The 19651-nt window shown below is 36.1% G+C and overlaps 3 pseudogenes across 2 annotated transcripts in view; all 3 read left to right on the top strand.

The window, feature by feature from the left end:
- Positions 1-1164: 1164 nt before the first annotated feature.
- Positions 1165-8125, top strand: LOC147280484 (urease accessory protein F pseudogene; annotated as a pseudogene). The gene is made up of 2 exons (XR_015123270.1): positions 1165-2584; positions 8002-8125. The product of XR_015123270.1 is annotated as an urease accessory protein F pseudogene (transcript).
- LOC147280481 (urease accessory protein F pseudogene) overlaps positions 1789-19651 on the top strand; it is a 32930-nt pseudogene continuing 15067 nt past the window's right edge. Inside the window, exon 1 of the transcript XR_015123264.1 lies at positions 1789-1851. The product of XR_015123264.1 is annotated as an urease accessory protein F pseudogene (transcript). The remainder of the gene's footprint in view (positions 1852-19651) is intronic.
- On the top strand, positions 8172-11999 carry LOC147280483 (TMV resistance protein N-like; annotated as a pseudogene).

Raw genomic sequence — 19651 nt, 5'->3', positions numbered from 1 at the left:
TCTGGTGCCATTACTACCACCAAGCGAGGCCTTGAAAAGGTTGACGATGAAGATGATGATGGTGGGGCAGCACTAGCAGGTCCTAGTAAGCGGATGAAGTGCTTGTATTGAATTTGATGGGTGGACTATTTAGTAATTTTTCAATTCTTGTACTTCATATATATATTTTTGGTTCAAACTGCTTAGTCGCTACTCCTTATAGAGTTGAAAGTGGATTTTGCAACTCTTTAATTTCATACAACACTGTAATTAGCTATTGGTTAGTGGATTTTTCTTCCGCTTCGTTCAAATGGGTTCCGTTCAAATAGGTTCCGAGTTTCTTTAGGTCCCGTTTAGCATTATTTTTAAAATTGATAAAAGTGTTTTCAGATTAGTAAAAATATTTTTAATTGTATTTGATAAAAATAAATAAAAGTATTTCTGAATTATAAAAGTATTTTTAAGTAGATTTTTGAAAAACACTTAAAAATATTTCTGAATTATAAAAGTACTTTTAAGTATTTCTTAAGAAGCACTTTTAAGTGTTTTTGCATAAAATACTTGAATTTTTTATAAAAATTTATATATATTTATGAGCAGAAGCGTTTTCAATAAAAATGTTACTAATTATAATCACTTCTAGAAGCAATATTAAACGGATCTTTAGTGAATATGAATGGAAATATGAAAGGGACATCGGTCCTAACATGAAATTTGTTTATTTATTTTTTTGCCGTCTGGTATGGTTTCTTCAAATTGACAGGTGTTGCAAAATGACTTGTTCACATCAGATACAGACGATATGGGAGGACCAAAACATTTCCCTTCCCTGCTTCGCATTGCCATGGCTTTTCCTAGCCACATGTTTTAGAGAAATATCAAGGATATTTTCTAGTATATTTTGACATGGGGTAGTAAATTTTCTAGACTTTTGTCTACTATTATTATAGAGTTGTGTAAACTTTTCTACAAAGGTGCATTAACTTTTGACAACTACTATTCACAAAAGAGAAGTTGTCATCAGTTACCATTATTTTTTCTTTGAATTTATTTTTCTCTCTAATTAATTTTCTGCTGAGATGTATCTGGTGAATAACTTGATGTTTGTTCAATAGCTAGCAGTATGTTATCAATCTTAATCTGATATTATCTCACTTGTATAGACCTATTCATATTAATGTCGAATGTTGGCCCAAAATTGCTATTTGTTTTCCACGCGGAAACAATCACATTTGCTTTCCGCTGCGGGGGATGCAAGAAGAGGACAGCAAACAATCGTATTTATTTTTCATTCAAGCTAGCAATATTCTTTAAAAAGTACTATTTGAAAAGAAGAAGGCCATAAGTATAAAGTAGAACCAAACAGTATTTTAAGCATCAACTGCCTTCCAACTTTTGTTTTTTATACTGTAATCAGTAATACTAAGTTACTAAAATGTTGAGCAGGCAAAAATGAAAAAAATAAAACATTTATGACTTTGTGGTTGGTCCACAGTTTTAATGTTAGTCAAGAATTGTAATTCGAATGTGCATCCCACATGCATAAGCTTTCTTCCACCAATTGATGACAAAAGAAAACAAAGAAATTGTTTTGATTTAAGTATATGGTGTTTTCCCTTGCAGGTATTTGAATATGGTGTATCAGCCAGAGTAGTTTCATTCTTCCAATTGAGAATGAGATGGACTTTAACAAAGAATACAGGAAACCTGCTTCATCAGACTCCCTTTTACAGCAGAGCAAATGGCAACTTCTGTATTCTAACCTCCCAACTGGTGGTTTTGCTCCTATGGATATAAACAAGAATCGTCCTTCATCAGAGTCCTTTTTACAGTGGAGCCAATGGCAACTGTTCGATTCTATCCTCCCAACAGGTGGTTTTGCTCATTCTTTTGGTCTTGATCGAGGCTGCAATCCAAGCTCTCATTGTCACTGGTCATGAAGATATCAAAACTTTTGTAATCCATCTGTTGGAGAATACTGGCAGCATACTCCTTCCTTTGGTGTATTCCTCTACAACAATATCACCTGATTTGGAAACCAGGCATAAACTTGACAAAATGTTGGATGCAATGCTAACTAATGAAGTGGGTAGAAAGGCATCGACAAAAGTGTCTGCATTGATGAGGGTGGCTGCAGCTGTGTATTCAGAAATACCATCTCTAAGTCTCTGAGGGAAGCTTCTTTAAGTTCTGGGGTGGCTTCTTTTCACCATGCTCCTATATTTGGGTTTATATGTGGACTGCTTGGGTTAGATAGCAGTACTTCTCAAAGAGCCTACATGTTTATTACAATGAGAGACATTATCAGTGGGCCTTGAAATTTATTGTAAGCTTTTTCCAGGAAGATGCCTGCAACTTGACTTGAGAGTAACCCCCAATGAAGTTTTGACCAAAAGAATCTAACATTCCTCTGCATCTCGGTCTCTCATCAAGTCCCAAAGAATTAATCCTACTCTTACCCATTTCTTTTAGGCAATCACCAACACGCAACACAATTAAGCTACCTCCTCACACAACTTGACTTGATCAGCTGCTAGTAATTCACAGATCTCAAAGAAAGCTAAAGGAACTTGCAGCCCAACTTTCAAATTGCCAAGAAACCCAGGTAATCATCTAGCTAATAGACTGGCCTAAGCTATTTTTGGTTCTTTACTTTACATCTCTGCACATACATGTTTTCCTAATTTGCTCTTTCATTCCTTTTAAACTTAAGTCTTTTCTCTTGTTGAAAATTAATGCACATTATTGGAAAATACTACAAAATTCTAGAGACTTCCTCAAAGCCCATACAAATTAAAGCTAGAATATTCCAAAAAGTTCTACATAATTCTAAAAGTCTATAAGATAGCTTGAGAAGTAGAAAGAGTATTCTAGATAATTCTATTAGTAACTATCTTAACTAGAGAAGTCTAAGAATTTGTGGAATTATCTAGAATATATGATAAACATGTGGCTAATAGATGTTCTAGAGAAGTCAAGAGGATTCATCTACTCTCTATATATATAGCATGTACCCATATCTAAGTGCAAGCAAGAGGCAATACTAAAAGCCACTAGTCCTAAAGTCCTATTGTCCTAGACATCTACATCTCCACTTGTATCCTCCTTTGTTCATCAATAAAAGATACTTTGTTTTATAGTTCAAACACTTCTCATATCAAGCATAGATAGCTAATAGAAGCTTACACAAGCCATTAGCTACAAGTGTCCTAAACACCCTCTAAATTTCTAACAGTGGTATCAGAGCTTTCTTATTGGGCGTAGGGTCATCCTAATTTACCACCATGTCTAATAACTCTAGCCAAAACTCTGTCCCTCTTCCAATATTCTCTGGTGAAAACTATGATTTTTGGAGCATCAAGATGAGAACCTATTTTATGTCTCAAGACTTATGGGACATTGTTACTTGTGGGTTCTCTGTTCCAGAAAGACCCACCGCTGAGCAACGAAAGCAGGCGAAGAAGGACGAGCAGAGAGACGCAAAGGCTCTTTACGCTCTACAACAAGCTTTGGATGACACCATATTTCCAAGGATCATGGGAGCTACAACCTCAAAGGAGGCTTGGGATACTTTGAAAGAAGAGTTTCAAGGAAATGAAAAGGTACGTAGTGTCAAACTACAAACTCTAAGGAGAGATTTAGAAAATCTTAAAATGAAAGATTCTGAGACCGCTAAAGATTACTATTCCAAAGTAAATGAAATAGTAAATCAATTGAGAGCTTATGGTGAAAAGATAACTGATACAAAAATTGTAGAAAAAATACTTATTAGTCTTACTGATAAGTATGACCCTATAGTCACTGCCATTGAAGAGTCAAAAGATATAACGGCTCTTTCAGTAACAGAACTAATGGGTTCTCTAGAAGCATACGAACAAAGACTGAGTAGGCGAAATGAAAGTTCACTAGAAAGTGCCTTCCAGTCAAAAGTCAATTTAAGGTCTCAGAAATCTAGAGGAAACTGGAAATCAAAAGAAAATTCTAGAGGAGGAGATAAACCCAATAACTGGGAAAATAAAAATGAAAACAAGGAGAAGAAAAACTTCCCTCCATGTGGAACATGTAAAAAGACAAGTCACCTAGAAAAAGATTGTTGGTTTCGAGGAAAACCAAAATGCCGAAATTGCAAAAAATTTGGACATATGGAAAAAGACTGTCGGCTTAAGAAGAATTATCAAGCCAATTATACAGAAGAAAAGGAGCAGGATGAAGAGCTTTTCTATGCTTGTCAAGCAGCAACTGAAGTGAACAACAGGAAATGGTACATCGACAGTGGTTGCAGCAACCACATGACAGGAGACGAAAGCATCTTCTCTGAAATAGATACATCCATAAAATCCCAAGTTAAATTGGGAAATGGCGCACTGGTGGAGACGAAAGGAAAAGGTACGATCTCTATCCATACAAACAAAGGAACTAAATTAATTCATGATGTTCTTTTAGTTCCTAGCTTGAAGCATAATCTATTGAGTGTTGGCCAAATGATTGAAAATGGATATTCTCTACACTTTTCTAGAGACTCCTGCATAATATATGATAAAAAAAATAAAAATCATATTATAGCTAAAGTAAGGATGGAAAATAGAAATTTTCCCATCCATTGGCAATATGTCAAAAATATGGCCATGAAAGTAGAACTAGAAGATTCATGGCGCGCTTTGGCATAAAAGATTTGGCCACTTCAACTTTCATGGACTACAATTACTTCACCAGAAAAATATGATGAGAGATTTGCCAAGCATAAAGGAGAGTGGTGATGTCTGCAAAGGCTGTCAACTTGGCAAACAACATCGACAAGCATTTCCATCCGGAAAGGCTTGGAGAGCAAAAGCCTTGTTGGAGCTCGTGCATACAGACGTCTGTGGACCAATGAGGACCCCATCTCTCGATCAAAGCAGGTACTTCATTCTTTTCATTGATGACTATTCTAGAATGACATGGGTTTATTTTCTACGTGAAAGATCAGAAGTCTTCAAAGTCTTTAAGAAGTTCAAGGCTCATGTCGAAAAACAAAGTGGCCAATACATCAAAGCTCTTAGAAGCGATAGAGGTAAAGAGTACACCTCAAAAGAATTCAACAAGTTTTGTGAAGATGAAGGAGTAGAGCACCAATTGACAGTGGGCTATGCTCCTGAACAAAATGGAGTCTCGGAAAGGAAAAATAGAACTATAATGGAGATGGCTAGATCAATGCTATTTGAAAGAGGACTACCAAAGATATTTTGGGCAGAAGCAGTATACACAGCAGTATACTTGCTAAATAGATGTCCAACAAAAGCTCTACAAGACAAGACTCCTATTGAGGCGTGGAGTAACCAGAAGCCATCAGCAAAGCATCTCAAAGTCTTTGGATGTGTATGCTATGTGAACATTCCAGCTCCAAAAAGACATAAGCTAGAAGAAAAATCAGAAATTGGCATATTTATGGGATATAGTTCTCAATCTAAAGGCTATCGAGTCTACAATCCAAGAACTAAGAAGCTCGTGATCAGCCGAGATGTCGAGTTTGATGAATCTGCATCTTGGAATTGGGATGAAGGAAAAATAGAGAAGAAAGGTGCTGTCCTGTCAGGAGAACCAGAGACAACCCCAACACAACAGCCTGAAGAAGACGCACATGAAAGAGAAATTTCAGAAACGCCAGGTACGCCTCCTGCATCTTCTTTAACTCCTCCATCAATAGAAGATGAATCTTCCTTTGAGTCATCACCTAGAAGAGTAAAATCACTCAGAGATATATATGAAACATGCAATTTCATAACTTTAGAACCTGAAAGTTTTGAAGTTGCAGTAAAACAAGAAGTATGGAGGAAGGCTATGGAAGAAGAAATTAAAACAATTAAGAAAAATGAAACATGGGAGCTTGTAGAATGCCCACCAAATAAAGAAATCATTGGCGTGAAATGGGTCTATAAGACCAAAATTAATCCTGATGGCTCAATACAAAAACATAAAGCAAGATTAGTAGCTAAAGGCTACTCACAACAGCCAGGAATAGACTATAATGAAACTTTTGCGCCAGTGGCAAGACTTGATACAATAAGAGCACTTATAGCTCTTGCAGCTCAAAAGAAGTGGAAACTCTACCAACTGGATGTAAAATCAGCATTTCTAAATGGAGAGCTCGAAGAAGAAATCTATGTGGAGCAACCACAAGGATTCATCGAGGAAGGAGGAGAAGACAAAGTCCTAAGACTAAAGAAAGCCTTATATGGACTTAAACAAGCACCAAGAGCGTGGAACAGCCGCATCGACAAATACTTCATCAATGCTGGATTTAAGAGAAGCAAAAGCGAGCCAACACTCTATACCAAAACTCAAGGTAACTCCATTCTTATTGTCTCTCTATATGTTGATGATCTTATCTATACAGGAGACAATGAAAAATTAATTCAAAAATTTAAAGAAGATATGATGAAGACATTTGAGATGAGTGACCTCGGTAAATTGCACTATTTTCTTGGCATTGAGATAAGCCAAGAAGAAAATGGAATCTTCGTATGTCAAAAGAAGTATACTGAAAATCTCTTGAAGAAGTTCAAGATGTCTGGGTGCAAGACCGTGGCTACACCGCTCATCACCAATGAAAAGCTAAGAAATGACGATGGATCCGGAAAAGCGGAGGCATCAACGTACAGAATTCTCATTGGAAGCCTACTTTATCTAACAACAACTCGACCAGACATTATGTACGCGACCAGCCTACTTTCAAGGTTTATGCAAACTCCAAGTCAGATACACTATGGAGCAGCAAAAAGAATATTAAGGTACTTGCAATGAACTATTGACTATGGCATATGGTATAGACCTTCTACAGAAACAAGCCTCTTCGGATTCACAGATAGCGACTGGGCTGGAGCGGACGACTTCAAAAGTACATCAGGCTATGCATTCACAATTGGGTTTGGCATATTCTCATGGTCTTCAAGAAAACAAGAGACAATGGCACAATCATCAGCAGAAGCGGAATATGTGTCAGCGTCAAGTTCAGCATGCCAAGCTATATGGCTGAGAAGAATATTTGAAGACATGGGAGAACAACAAAATGAAGCTACTAAAATATTTTGTGACAACAAGTCTGCTATAGCGATGGCAAAAAATCCAGTGTTTCATGGTAGGACAAAACACATTGCCATCAAGCATCACTTTCTACGTGAAGTCTCAGCAAACAAGGAGATAGAACTCAAGTATTGCAAGACGGAGGAGCAAATAGCAGACATATTCACCAAGGCACTTCCAAGACCAAGATTTGAAATGCTACGAAGCATGCTTGGAGTATCCCAAATGTGCATTAAGGAGGAGTGTTGAAAATTAATGCACATTATTGGAAAATACTACAAAATTCTAGAGACTTCCTCAAAGCCCATACAAATTAAAGCTAGAATATTCCAAAAAGTTCTACATAATTCTAAAAGTCTATAAGATAGCTTGAGAAGTAGAAAGAGTATTCTAGATAATTCTATTAGTAACTATCTTAACTAGAGAAGTCTAAGAATTTGTGGAATTATCTAGAATATATGATAAACATGTGGCTAATAGATGTTCTAGAGAAGTCAAGAGGATTCATCTACTCTCTATATATATAGCATGTACCCATATCTAAGTGCAAGCAAGAGGCAATACTAAAAGCCACTAGTCCTAAAGTCCTATTGTCCTAGACATCTACATCTCCACTTGTATCCTCCTTTGTTCATCAATAAAAGATACTTTGTTTTATAGTTCAAACACTTCTCATATCAAGCATAGATAGCTAATAGAAGCTTACACAAGCCATTAGCTACAAGTGTCCTAAACACCCTCTAAATTTCTAACATCTCTAATTAATATTATTGGTTAATGATGTATTGTTAGCTTGATGTCATACTACGGAATAATATATGCATTTTTCAGCTGCTACTAAATGTTATACTGTCTTCTATATATGAATGCACCACCCATCATGTTCTGATCGAGGTGTATATAGTCTTTTTAGTTTAGCAGGATGACAATAACCAAAAAGTTTACACACACACACATATGAAGAGTGAGTGTGTGTGTGTGTGTGTTTGTTTGTGTATTAGATTCCGGAGCAAGATGAAGCAGAGCCACAACAACAACCATAGAAACTAAGAAAGCAACTGATGTTCGCAACTTCATAGTACAATTATACAACTGTTTCTAGAATTAATCAATATTTATAGCAAACAGAAAAGTAGTTCCAATGGCGATGAGCACACTTGGAATGTCTACATCTTTCCCTTCTTCAACTCCTCAATGGAAATATGATGTTTTTATGAGTTTTAGAGGTGAGGACACTCGGAAGGGTTTTGCAGACCACTTATACGCTGCATTGGAACAACAAGGAATAATCACTTTCAGGGATGATCCTGAACTTCAGAAAGGGAAAGCTATTTATCCAGAACTTCTGACTGCAATTGAAGAATCGAGATTTGCTCTCATTGTTCTCTCTCGAAATTATGCATCGTCAACGTGGTGCTTGGAAGAGCTTTCAAAGATTCTTGAATCCATCGAAGCAAGAAAAATAGTGATGCCAATTTTCTATGATGTCGATCCCTCTGATGTACGAAAACAAACTGGGAGTTTTGCAGAGTCCTACAATAAACATGAAGAAAGGTTTAGCAATGACACAGAGAAGGTGCGAAGGTGGAGATCAGCTTTAACACAAGTGGCAAATTTCTCTGGGTGGAATTCAAAGGATTGGTATACGTACATTACTTATTTCTTTCTTTCTTTCTTTCTTTCATTTGAAAAGCTTTAAGACAAGTTGGAAATAGATCAGCCAATTTTATTTGCTCGATTAATTTAGTGGAATCAATATGAATAGTACTTTCAATATTGCATTACTTCACAAAAGTGGACTTTGTATTTCTGATTATGTTACAATTTCAAAGGACTAATCTAAAGTTAAATGCCATTAGAAGAATAGAAAAGAATTATTGAATACCGTGCAAAGATGTTGACTAGATTTCAGGCCCCATGATAAAAACTAGAAAAAGCATATATATCTCTACATTTTGTTTCTTTGTGCATTTATTTAATATTTCATACAAATAACATGCTTAATTTTTTTTTCTTATCTATTTTATTGTAGCTACGAGTCAAAGCTCATCAAAGATATTGTTGAAGATATATGGACAAAATTGCAACCTACATTATGTAGTTCTCTGGAGAATTTGGTAGGAATTGATTCAAGATTTAAACCAATCAATTTGCATTTAGGTGCAGGGGAGGATGACGTTCGCTTTATTGGAATATGGGGAATGGGCGGGATTGGCAAGACAACTACTGCAAGAGTTGTTTACGAGAGAATATCTCGTGAATTTGATTGTAGTTTCCTTGTCACCGTTGTTAGAGATATGGTTGAGAAAAGTGGTATACTTAACCTACAAAAGCAACTTCTTTCTGGGATATGGAAAAAAAAGGATGACATATCGGATATCCATCAAGGAGCCACAATAATACGTAGGTTTTTATGTTACAAAAAGGTTCTTCTCATTCTTGATGACGTGAACCATCTGGACCACTTAAAATATTTGGCTGGAAATAAAATGTGGTTTGGTCCTGGGAGTAGAGTTATCATTACAACTAGAAATGAGCATTTGTTAGTCAGACATGGAGTGGAGAGAAGATTGAAGGTTGAAGGACTAAATTGTGATGATGCTCTTAAGCTTTTTAGTTGGAATGCCTTTAAAAAAAATTACCCAGAACAAAATTATCTTGATTTGTCAAATCGTGTTGTGAATTATGCCCAGGGTCTTCCATTAGCTCTTGAAGTCCTGGGATCTTTTTTGCATGGGAGAGGTCTAAGTGAATGGAATTGTGCGATGAGAAAACTAGGAAAAGTTTGCAACTTGGAAATTTTTGACATACTTAAGATTAGTTATGATGGTCTAGATGATGAGGAGAAGAAAATATTTCTAGACATTGCATGTTTCTTTAACTCATAGAGCAAAGATCATGTAATAAAAATACTAATTGCTTGTGATCTTTCTGCAATTATTGGAATAAACGTCCTCATCGAGAGATCTCTCATAACTATTAAAAGCGTATGGGTGCATGATTCTCAGCTACAAGGAATTGTTCAGGAATGGCTATGGATGCATGATTCTCTACAAGAAATGGGTCGGGAAATTATCATCCGAGAATCTCCTAATGAGCTAGGCAGGCGCAGTAGGTTGTGGCTTTGTGAAGATGCCAATTATGTCTTAAGCAAGAATACTGTAAGGGAATTTAAGTACAAGAATAAGTTTATAATTGTTAATATATTATGTAACAAGGTGCTGTACTAACCATTTTTCTTGAGTTATGAGGTTCACTATTTTGTATTCTTGTTTAATAGGGTACAGAAATACTAGAAGGCATAGTTTTGCAGTCAACGGATGGGCCAGGAGTAAATGTGGGCGTGAGTGCTTTTTCAATGATGAACAAACTGAGCTACCTCAAGATTAATAATGTGAGCCTCTCTAATGAGCTTGAATATCTTCCCAATAGTTTAAGGATTCTAGAATGGGTCGGATATCCGTTAAATTCTTTCCCATCACATTTCAACCTAGAGAAGCTGTTCGAGCTTAACTTGTGTAATAGTTGCATTAAAACTTTTCAGATAGGAATAAAGGTACATATCCTGTTACTTATTTAATCTTTTGTTACTGTAGACATTGTTAAATCATGAAGCTAATTTTCTATGCTTTTACTTGACAGCCTTTATACAGTTTAAAAACCATTAACCTCAGTCACTCTCTGAATCTTGGGAACACCCCAAACTTTAGAAGTATGCCAAATCTTGAGTTTCTGATCCTTGAAGGATGTATACAACTGCATGAGGTTGACCAGTCAATTGAAGTGCTTGAAAGACTTACTTTGTTGAACTTGAAAGATTGCAAAAACCTTGTGGGCCTTCCCAACAGTGTATGTGGCTTAAAATCTCTCAAAGTTCTTAATATTTCTGGTTGTTCAAAGATTGAGAAAGTGCCGAATGAGTTGGGCCATGTAGAGTGTTTGGAGGAGCTTGATATGAGTGGAACTGCCATAAGTGAAGTGCCCTCCTCCATTCGTCTCTTAAAAAACCTTAAAGTATTATCTTGTCATGGATGTAGACAATCACCTAAATGGTGGAATATGGTCTCCAACCCTTTTCAGTTATTGCTAAAAAGAAGTCTGGTTCCGACACCTTTGTCATTGCCTTCGTTATCTGGTTTTAATTTTTTAACAGACCTGGATCTAAGCTGCTTGTCCTCATTAAGAAAATTAATCTAAGCAGAAACCAATTTGTTAGCCTACCCAGCATGTGTCAACTTTCTAGACTCAAATCTCTTATCTTGAAGTATTGCCCCAGGATTCAAGCATTGCCAGGCCTTCCATCTTGTATAGTGACTGTTGACGTTTCTTGCTGTGAATCATTGGAAACTTTGTTCGATTCACAATGGAGTTCGGCCAGATTCATAGAATGTCATAACTGTTTCAAACTGGTGGAGAAGCAAGGCTTTGAGAGTGTGGCACTTCCATCCCTAACCAAATACCTTCAGGTGCTCTCTCTCTCTCTCTCTCTCTCTCTCTCTCTCTCTGTAGTTCTCTTAACAGAATTTCCGCACTTGGGACCCTCTACTTAACATTGTGGTTTTTCGGTACAGCATAACAACCCCAAACGGAAACCCAACCCTGAATTTGTTGAGATATTTAATTTTGTTGGTCCTGGAAATGAAATTCCAGAGTGGTTCAATCATCAAAGTGTGGGATCTTCAGTAAGTGTAGAGCTGCATCCAGGTTGGTTAACTGATAAGTGGATGGGATTTGCGATGTGTACTGTTTATGAAATCCACCAGCCTTTGTCAGAAGACTTACACGTTCGCCTTTATTCCCGTTTGTATGCCAATGGAAACCTGTCTGCTGGCTTTGTTTCTACAACAGAACAATTCAGGGGCCAAATAGACGGGAGTGGCAGGATATCTACTATCAGCTTGAATTTTCATTTGTGTTCCAGGACAGGACAGGCAAGGATCTTGTGGGAGTGGGGGAAGTAAAGAAGTGTGGGGTCCGTATGGTATATGAGGCAGAGGCAGAGAGCAATTTTGGCATTTCAGAGTAGGCTTTGGAATTCCCTGATGGTAATGTTGTTGTAGAATTATTTTCCCCGGCCAAAAAAAAAATGTTGTTGTAGAATGTGTCAGTGAACAAGGTACACGTGCTTTGGATAACAACTAATGCATATGGATAATAGTGTTGTGATATTAGATAGCAAAAGTATGTTTCCATTATTATATCATTGTGAATTCATGTGTATAATTGATCGTGCTTTGAGTACTTTAAGGACTTTGTGCATATGAGAAAGGTTATGTAATATCCACAGATTGAAGATTTATGTGGTGCATCCATAAAAATCTTAACTACTCAAGTGAACATGCTTTTTAATTTATTTCTGTATTGGAAGAAAAATGGTAATAATAAAAAATACTATGACAGAGTATTTGCATATTTCTTTCCATTATTGTAAAGTTTCATAATAACTCAATGGTACACACTACAAGAAAAAACACTTTGGGCGACGAACCTAGTTCCTCTCTCAAAGTTGATTTTCGTCGCCCAAAACTTTGGGCGACGGAATGTGTTCGTCGAGTATTTGGTCGCCCAAAACTTGACGCCCAAGAGTTTGGGCGACGAACTTATCAATTTGGTCGCCCAAAGCTACCTAAGGGAGACAAATTTAGTTCGTCTCCTAAGGCATTTGGTTGAACTAATAATTCGTCGCCTAAACATACTTTGGGCGACGAATTAGTAGTTCCTCTCCCAAAGTATATTTAAGCGACGGAATTATTCGTCGCCTAAACATTCTTTGGGCGACGAATTAGTAGTTCTTCTCCCAAAGTATATTTAGGCGACGGAATTATTCGTCACCTAAATATGCTTTGGGCGACGAATTAGTAGTTCCTCTCCCAAAGTATATTTAGGCGACGAAATTATTCCGTCGCCTAAACCTATTTTATTTAAAAAAAATTAATTTTTTTTTTAATTTAATATTTTATATATCCAAAATATATATAACACAAAATTAATAAATTTGTACAAAACCTATTTTATTTAAATTTTTTTTAATTTAATATTTTTTATATCCAAAATGTATATAACACAAAAATTAATAAATTTATACAAAATGTATTAATAAATTTATTCACCCGCTTCGACTTCAGTCCTCCGAATTGCGTAGATACGAAAGCCACACCGGATGACGCAGGAGCCGAGGTGCCTATAACTTGACTGTAGTGGTGAGCTGAAGAGGGTTGGACTATAGCATCGGGAGCCGAAAAAGGAGTAGCCTAGACTGCTGCATCAGGAACGGGTGAGGGAGTGGCTTGGACTGCGGCATCAAGAGCGGGTGAGGTATCAGGATCGGGAGTGCATGCCAGCTCGGTGGTCCTAGATGCATGCATTCGCCTTCCACCTTATAATCAAAAAAATTAAATATAACAATTTAACAATTAAACTAAATTCAACAATTTAACAAATTAACTAAATTTTATAATTACTCTAAATCACATATTTTACACACGGTGTTGTGCTGCCATCTAAGAGTACATTTTCAAGCTTAAGGTCTCTATGGCAGATTTGCTGCCACAAATGAATTAATTCCTTACTACAATCAACACTACCAAAGATCATAAGGAAAAATAGCAGTATAACAACACATTAACAGAAGAGTTCCAATTTACAGTGGTTCTACAACCAATTAACAGCAAAAGAAAAGGTTGGTTAGTTCTACATTAGTAATCTACATAGAAGAGTAGCATTTATGGATATACACATAATTCATTAGTAACCTCTTTGAATTGAATAATATTTGGATGCTTCAATGACCTGTGGTTCATGATCTCCCTTTGCACATGTTCGACTATCTGCAACACCAAAGAAATGAAAAACAAAGAAACCCAATTCCCAGAAAAATTCAAACATCAAAAACAAAGGAAAAACAAAGTGAGAGAATTGACACAAAAAAAAAAAAAACGAAGATAAGAGGTGAAGGAGATGAAACAGTCGTTCTGGCCTCTCTGGTCCACTTGTCTCCGACCAGCCTTGCAACCCCAAAATTTCCAGACCCAATATCCTTCACAATCTCATAAATAAAACCATAAATAAAAAAAAAAACAGAAAAACCCACAATTTAAAAAAACAAATTAGAAAACCCACAATCGGGTGGGTTTGCTGCAGGTGGGTTCCGGTTGGGTTGCTGGCCAGGGTGGGGTGGGGGTTGATGATGGGGATAAGTTGCTGGTGGGGAATCAAGGGAGGCGGAAGGGAAAGGGGAGAGAGAAAGAGGAGGCCGAGGAAGGTTCGATAGGGGTGGGGATTGGTTTCGTGGAGAGAGAAAGAGGAGGGGTGGGGATGGGTTTCGGGGAGAGAGAAAGAGGAGGGGGTGGGTATGGGTTTCGGGGAGAGAGAAAGAGGAAGGGGTGGGTTGGGTTTCGGTGGGGAGGGCGGCGGTCACGGAGGGAGAGGGGAGAGAGAAAGAGGAGGCCGAGGAATGTGAGGATTGGTTTAGTGAAGAGAGAGAAAGAGGAGGGGATGGGTATGGGTTTCGGGGAGGAGAAAGAGGAGGGGGTGGGTATGGGTTTCGGGGAGAGAGAAAGAGGAGGGGGTGGGTTGGGTTTCGGTGGGGAGGGCGGCGGTCACGAAGGGAGAGGGGAGAGAGAAAGAGGAGGCCGAGGAATGTGAGGATTGGTTTAGTGAAGAGAGAGAAAGAGGAGGGGGTGGGTATGGGTTTCGGGGAGGAGAAAGAGGAGGGGGTGGGTATGGGTTTCGGGGAGAGAGAAAGAGGAGGGGCGGGGATGGGTTTCTGGGAGAGAGAAATAGGAGGAGCTGGGTTGGGTTTCGGTGGGTCGGGTGGGTTTCGGTGGGGAGGGCGGCGGTCACGGAGGGAGATGAGTGGTCGGGGAGGGAGAGAATGAGAGGTGGTCTGCGTTGAAGCAGGGGAGAGGAAGAAGACATTAGCAGGGGAGAGAAGGACAAAAATAAATAAAGAAGAAGAAATACCAGATCTGGGAAGGGTTAATCGAAAAGACTTTAAGCGAGGAAACTAATTTTGTCGCCCAAAGAGAGTTTGGGCGACGGAATGTTCTATTTCGTCGTTTGGGCGACGGAATGTTCTATTTCGTCGCCTAAACTCTCTTTAGGCGACAAAATTAGTTTCCTCGCCTCAGTTTGTGAAATTTTTTGCGCGAGTTGACCCCGCCAATTTTTTAAGTAAAATTCAGAAAAAATGAATGAACTGGACTTTGGGCGAGGAATATATATATTCGTCGCCCAAAGTATGGCCCTAATGACATTTTTTACAAATTTATAATTTATATTTAGTATTTAAAATTTATATATAATAAATCATTATAATAAAATTGTATACTTAATTATATACAATACGATTCTAAATTTTAACTTAATCACTAAATTATATTTATAATTTTACATATTACAAATATAAAAAAATTTCATCGTTATTTAACTTCTACATCTCTGATTAAGCTAATTTTTTGCATGTATGATCTTTGAGTGTGAAACTAAAAATGAACGTTTCAGGTCATTGAAAACACATCGAGATGTGATCATCTACGTATAAATGAACGGTTTCGACAATTGAAGAGTATAATTTTATCAATTCTTTCATTGAAACCTTGTCATTTCAATAATTGTGAAGAACAATCAGAGCTGTTCATTTTCTATGTTCATACTCAAAGATCATCTCTGCAAAAAATCAGCCAAATCGAAATTCAGCTAGTTGTTGAATTATCATTATAAAACTCACGATCGTTCTTTAATTTGACCACTGTTACCTCATTTCTACATCTTCAATTGACCTAAATTTTTGCAGGGATGATCTTTGAGTAGGGTACTAAAAAATGAACGGTTCTGATCGTTGTAAACACGATCAAGATATGTCCATCTACATATAAATGAACGGTTTCAACACTTGATTAGTATAATTCTATTAATTATTACGTTGAAACCTTGTCGTTTCAATAATTGTGAAGACCACAATGTGATTTCAATGATCAGAGCTGTTCATTTTCTATGTTCATACTCAAAGATCATCTCTGCAAAAAAATCAGCCAAATCAGAATTCAGCTAGTCGTTGAATTATCATTATAAAACCCACGATCGTTCTTTAATTTGACCACTGTTACCTCATTTCTATATCTTCAATTGAGCTAAATTTTTGCAGGAATGATCTTTGAGTAGGGAACTAAAAAATGAACGGTTCTGATCGTTGTAAACACGATCAAGATATGCCCATCTACATATAAATAAACGGTTTCAACACTTGATTAGTATAATTCTATTAATTCTTTCGTTGAAACCTTGTCGTTTCAATAATTTTGAAGACCACAATGTGATTTCAATGATCAGAGCCGTTTCATTTTCTATGTTCATACTCAAAGATCATCCCTGCAAAAAATCAGCCAAATCGGAATTCAGCTAGTTGTTGAATTATTATTATTAAACCCACGATCGTTCATTAATTTGAGCACCGATACCTAACTTCTACATCTTCAATTGAGCTAAATTTTTATAAGGATGATCATTGAGTAGAGAACAAAAAAATGAACGGTTCAGATCGTTGAAAATACGATCACATCGTATTCTTATACCTAAATTAAATGCACATAAAAAATAAATTGGACTTTGGGCGAGGAATCTATAAATTCGTCTCCCAAAGTGACTTTGGGCAAGGAATACATGAATTCGTCTCCCAAAGTCACTTTGGGCGACGAATCCAAATATTCGTCGCCCAAAGTCGCTTTGGGCGAGGAAATATAGATTCGTTCTCCCAAAGTGACTTTGGGCGACGAATTCATGTATTCCTCACCCAAAGTCACTTTGGGGGACGAATATATCTTCGTCGCCCAAAGTATAGGCCTAATTAATACCATTTTTTGCTAATTTATAATTTATATTTTAGTATTTAAATATATATAATAAATTATTATAATAAGATTGTATACTTAACAATATATAATAGGATTCTAAATTTTAACTTAATTACTAAATAATATTTATAATTTTAAATATATACAAATATAAAATAATTTCACCATTACTTAACTTTTACATCTCCGATTAAGCTAAATTTTTGCATGAATGATCTTTGAGTAGTGAACTAAAAAATGAACGGTTCGGATCGTTGAAAACACGATCAAGATATGTTCATCTACATATAAATGAACGGTTTCAATACTTAAAGAATATAATTTTATTAACTCTTTCATTGAAACTTTGTCGTTTCAATAATTGTGAAAACCACAATGTGATTTCAACAATCAGAGCTGTTCATTTTCTATGTTCATACTCAAAGATCATCTCTGCAAAAAATCAGCTAAATCAGAATTCAGCTAGCCATTGAATTATCATTAGAACATCCACGATCGTTCATCAATTCGACCACCGTTACCTAACTTCTACATCTTTGATTGAGCTAAATTTTTGCAGGGATGATCTTTGAGTAGGGAACTCAAAAATAAACGGTTCAGATAGTTGAAAACACGTTCGCATTGTATTTTTATACCTAAATATAAATGCACATAAAAAATGAACTGGACTTTGGGCGAGGAATCTATAGATTCGTCTCCCAAAGTGACTTTGGGCGAGGAATTAATATATTCGTCACCCAAAGTCACTTTAGGCGAGGAATATATATTCGTCGCCCAAAGTCACTTTAGGCGAGGAATAATTTCGTCGCCCAAACTCTATTTGGACGACGAATAACATATCCGTCGCCCAAAGTAACTTTGGGCGAGGAATATATAGATTCCTCGCCCAAAGTATGGTCTAAGAGTATTTTGGGGCGTAATTTGAGGCGACGAATACAATATTCGTCTCTCAAAAGTGCTTTAAGCGACGAACACTGTAATCGTCGCCCAAAGTGACTGTGGGCAACGAAATTATTCCTCGCCCAAACCTTTATTGGTTTCGGCGACAAATGTTTGAATTCGTCGCCCAAAACCTCTTTGGGTGACCAATTTGAGTTCGTCGCCCAAAGTTTCGTCGCCCAAATATTTTTTTCTAGTGGGTTGTCCTTTGTCAAATAAGGTTATTTCTTTATTTTTTGGAAAATAAAATGCTTTACTGTCTTCATTACGTTTCTTGTTTCTACCTTTCGTGTGTCATATGTCTTTGGGTCTTGTTGTGTTGTTCTTTTATTTTCATGTAAGTTTACTACAAATTTAATTCATAACATTTTCTTACAGTTTGCTGCATCCAAATTTTATGAATCGATTTCCACTATTATAAGTAGCAATTTTAAGTTCCAATCTTTTATTACAGAAATCGGGTGCTTCCAATTTTTTAGTACTTGCAACTCTAAATTCTAATCCCAACGCCCGAAGTCTCTTACACGTCTGACGAGTGACAGGTAAGTTCTAAATATTGCTCTAATTTTTTCCAATTTATTTTGCCTTACTTTTGTGTGTCTTCTGTTTTCAGTTTTGTTGCGGTTTTCTGTTATTTTCATATAAGTTTATTACAAATTTCATAACAACTTTCTTATATTGGCTGCATCCAATTTTTTGATGTGATCGACCGGATTATGAGTGGACGGCAGAATTATATTTTTAAAATAATGTTAATAAATATTCACGTGTTATATAATTAATATATGTGAATTAATAACACTATGTGGTGCCGTTACGGTCACACTAATAAATTACTCATAAACATTTAATTATTAATAATTTCGTTATTTATAGTGTGTTTCTTTTGGTTAATGCAGTTTCGTCTTTAATCAATTTTCTTAGTGTTATAATTAAGCTTATAATTTTAGTATATACACATGCGTATAACTAAATTATATGCTTATTATATTATGATATCAGTATGTGTGTATATATATATATATATGTATATCAGACTCCATCTATTGAGGTATACCTCAATTTATTTATGTTGAGGTATGACCTTGTTGGGGCCCACATATATATATATATATGCATATACTTATTGCAGCAAATACTATGGTTCTTTTAGTAAATTCTTTTACATATGTTATAATTAAACCATATCGTTGCATATGCTCATGACCTTCTATTAGCTCTTGTGGTTATAGGTTCCTTTCTATGAGGTAGAAGCCCTAACGTATGAAAAAGTTTAATAAATAGGCTAAAGAATAAACAGAAAGAAGAATTATCAATGCGCTTCAGATAAGTTTTGATGGACTAGGGGCCGGACATAGAAACATAAATTTTCTTACATATTACATATTAAAAAGGGTTTTTTTTTCATATTTAGTACCTAAACTTTGACTCTTGTTTTAATGTGATACCTAAACTTTCATTTGTCCCAATTGAGTACCTAAACTTTTATTTTGTGTCTAATAGGTACCAAAATAAATTTCTGTTAAAATTGTCAACAAAAGTTAGGGGCAATATAGTCACTAAAAAAAATTATATTTTAATTATTTTCTTTATATGTTTAAAATTATTAAAAAAAAACAAAAAAAAAACACAACAAACAAAAAAAACAAAAAATTATAATTAAAATATAATTTTTTTGAAGTGACCATATTGTCCCTAACTTCTGTAAACAATTTTAACAGAAATTCACATGAGTATCTATTAGACACAAAATAAAAGTTTAGGTACTTAATTGAGACAAATAAAAGTTTAAGTACCACATTAAGACAAGTGTCAAAGTTTAG

The sequence above is a fragment of the Dryas octopetala genome, chromosome 7 (genome assembly GCF_963921425.1).
Source record: "Dryas octopetala chromosome 7, drDryOcto1.1, whole genome shotgun sequence".
NCBI classification, from domain to species: Eukaryota; Viridiplantae; Streptophyta; class Magnoliopsida; order Rosales; family Rosaceae; genus Dryas; species Dryas octopetala.
This window is presented reverse-complemented; position numbering and strand designations above follow the sequence as displayed.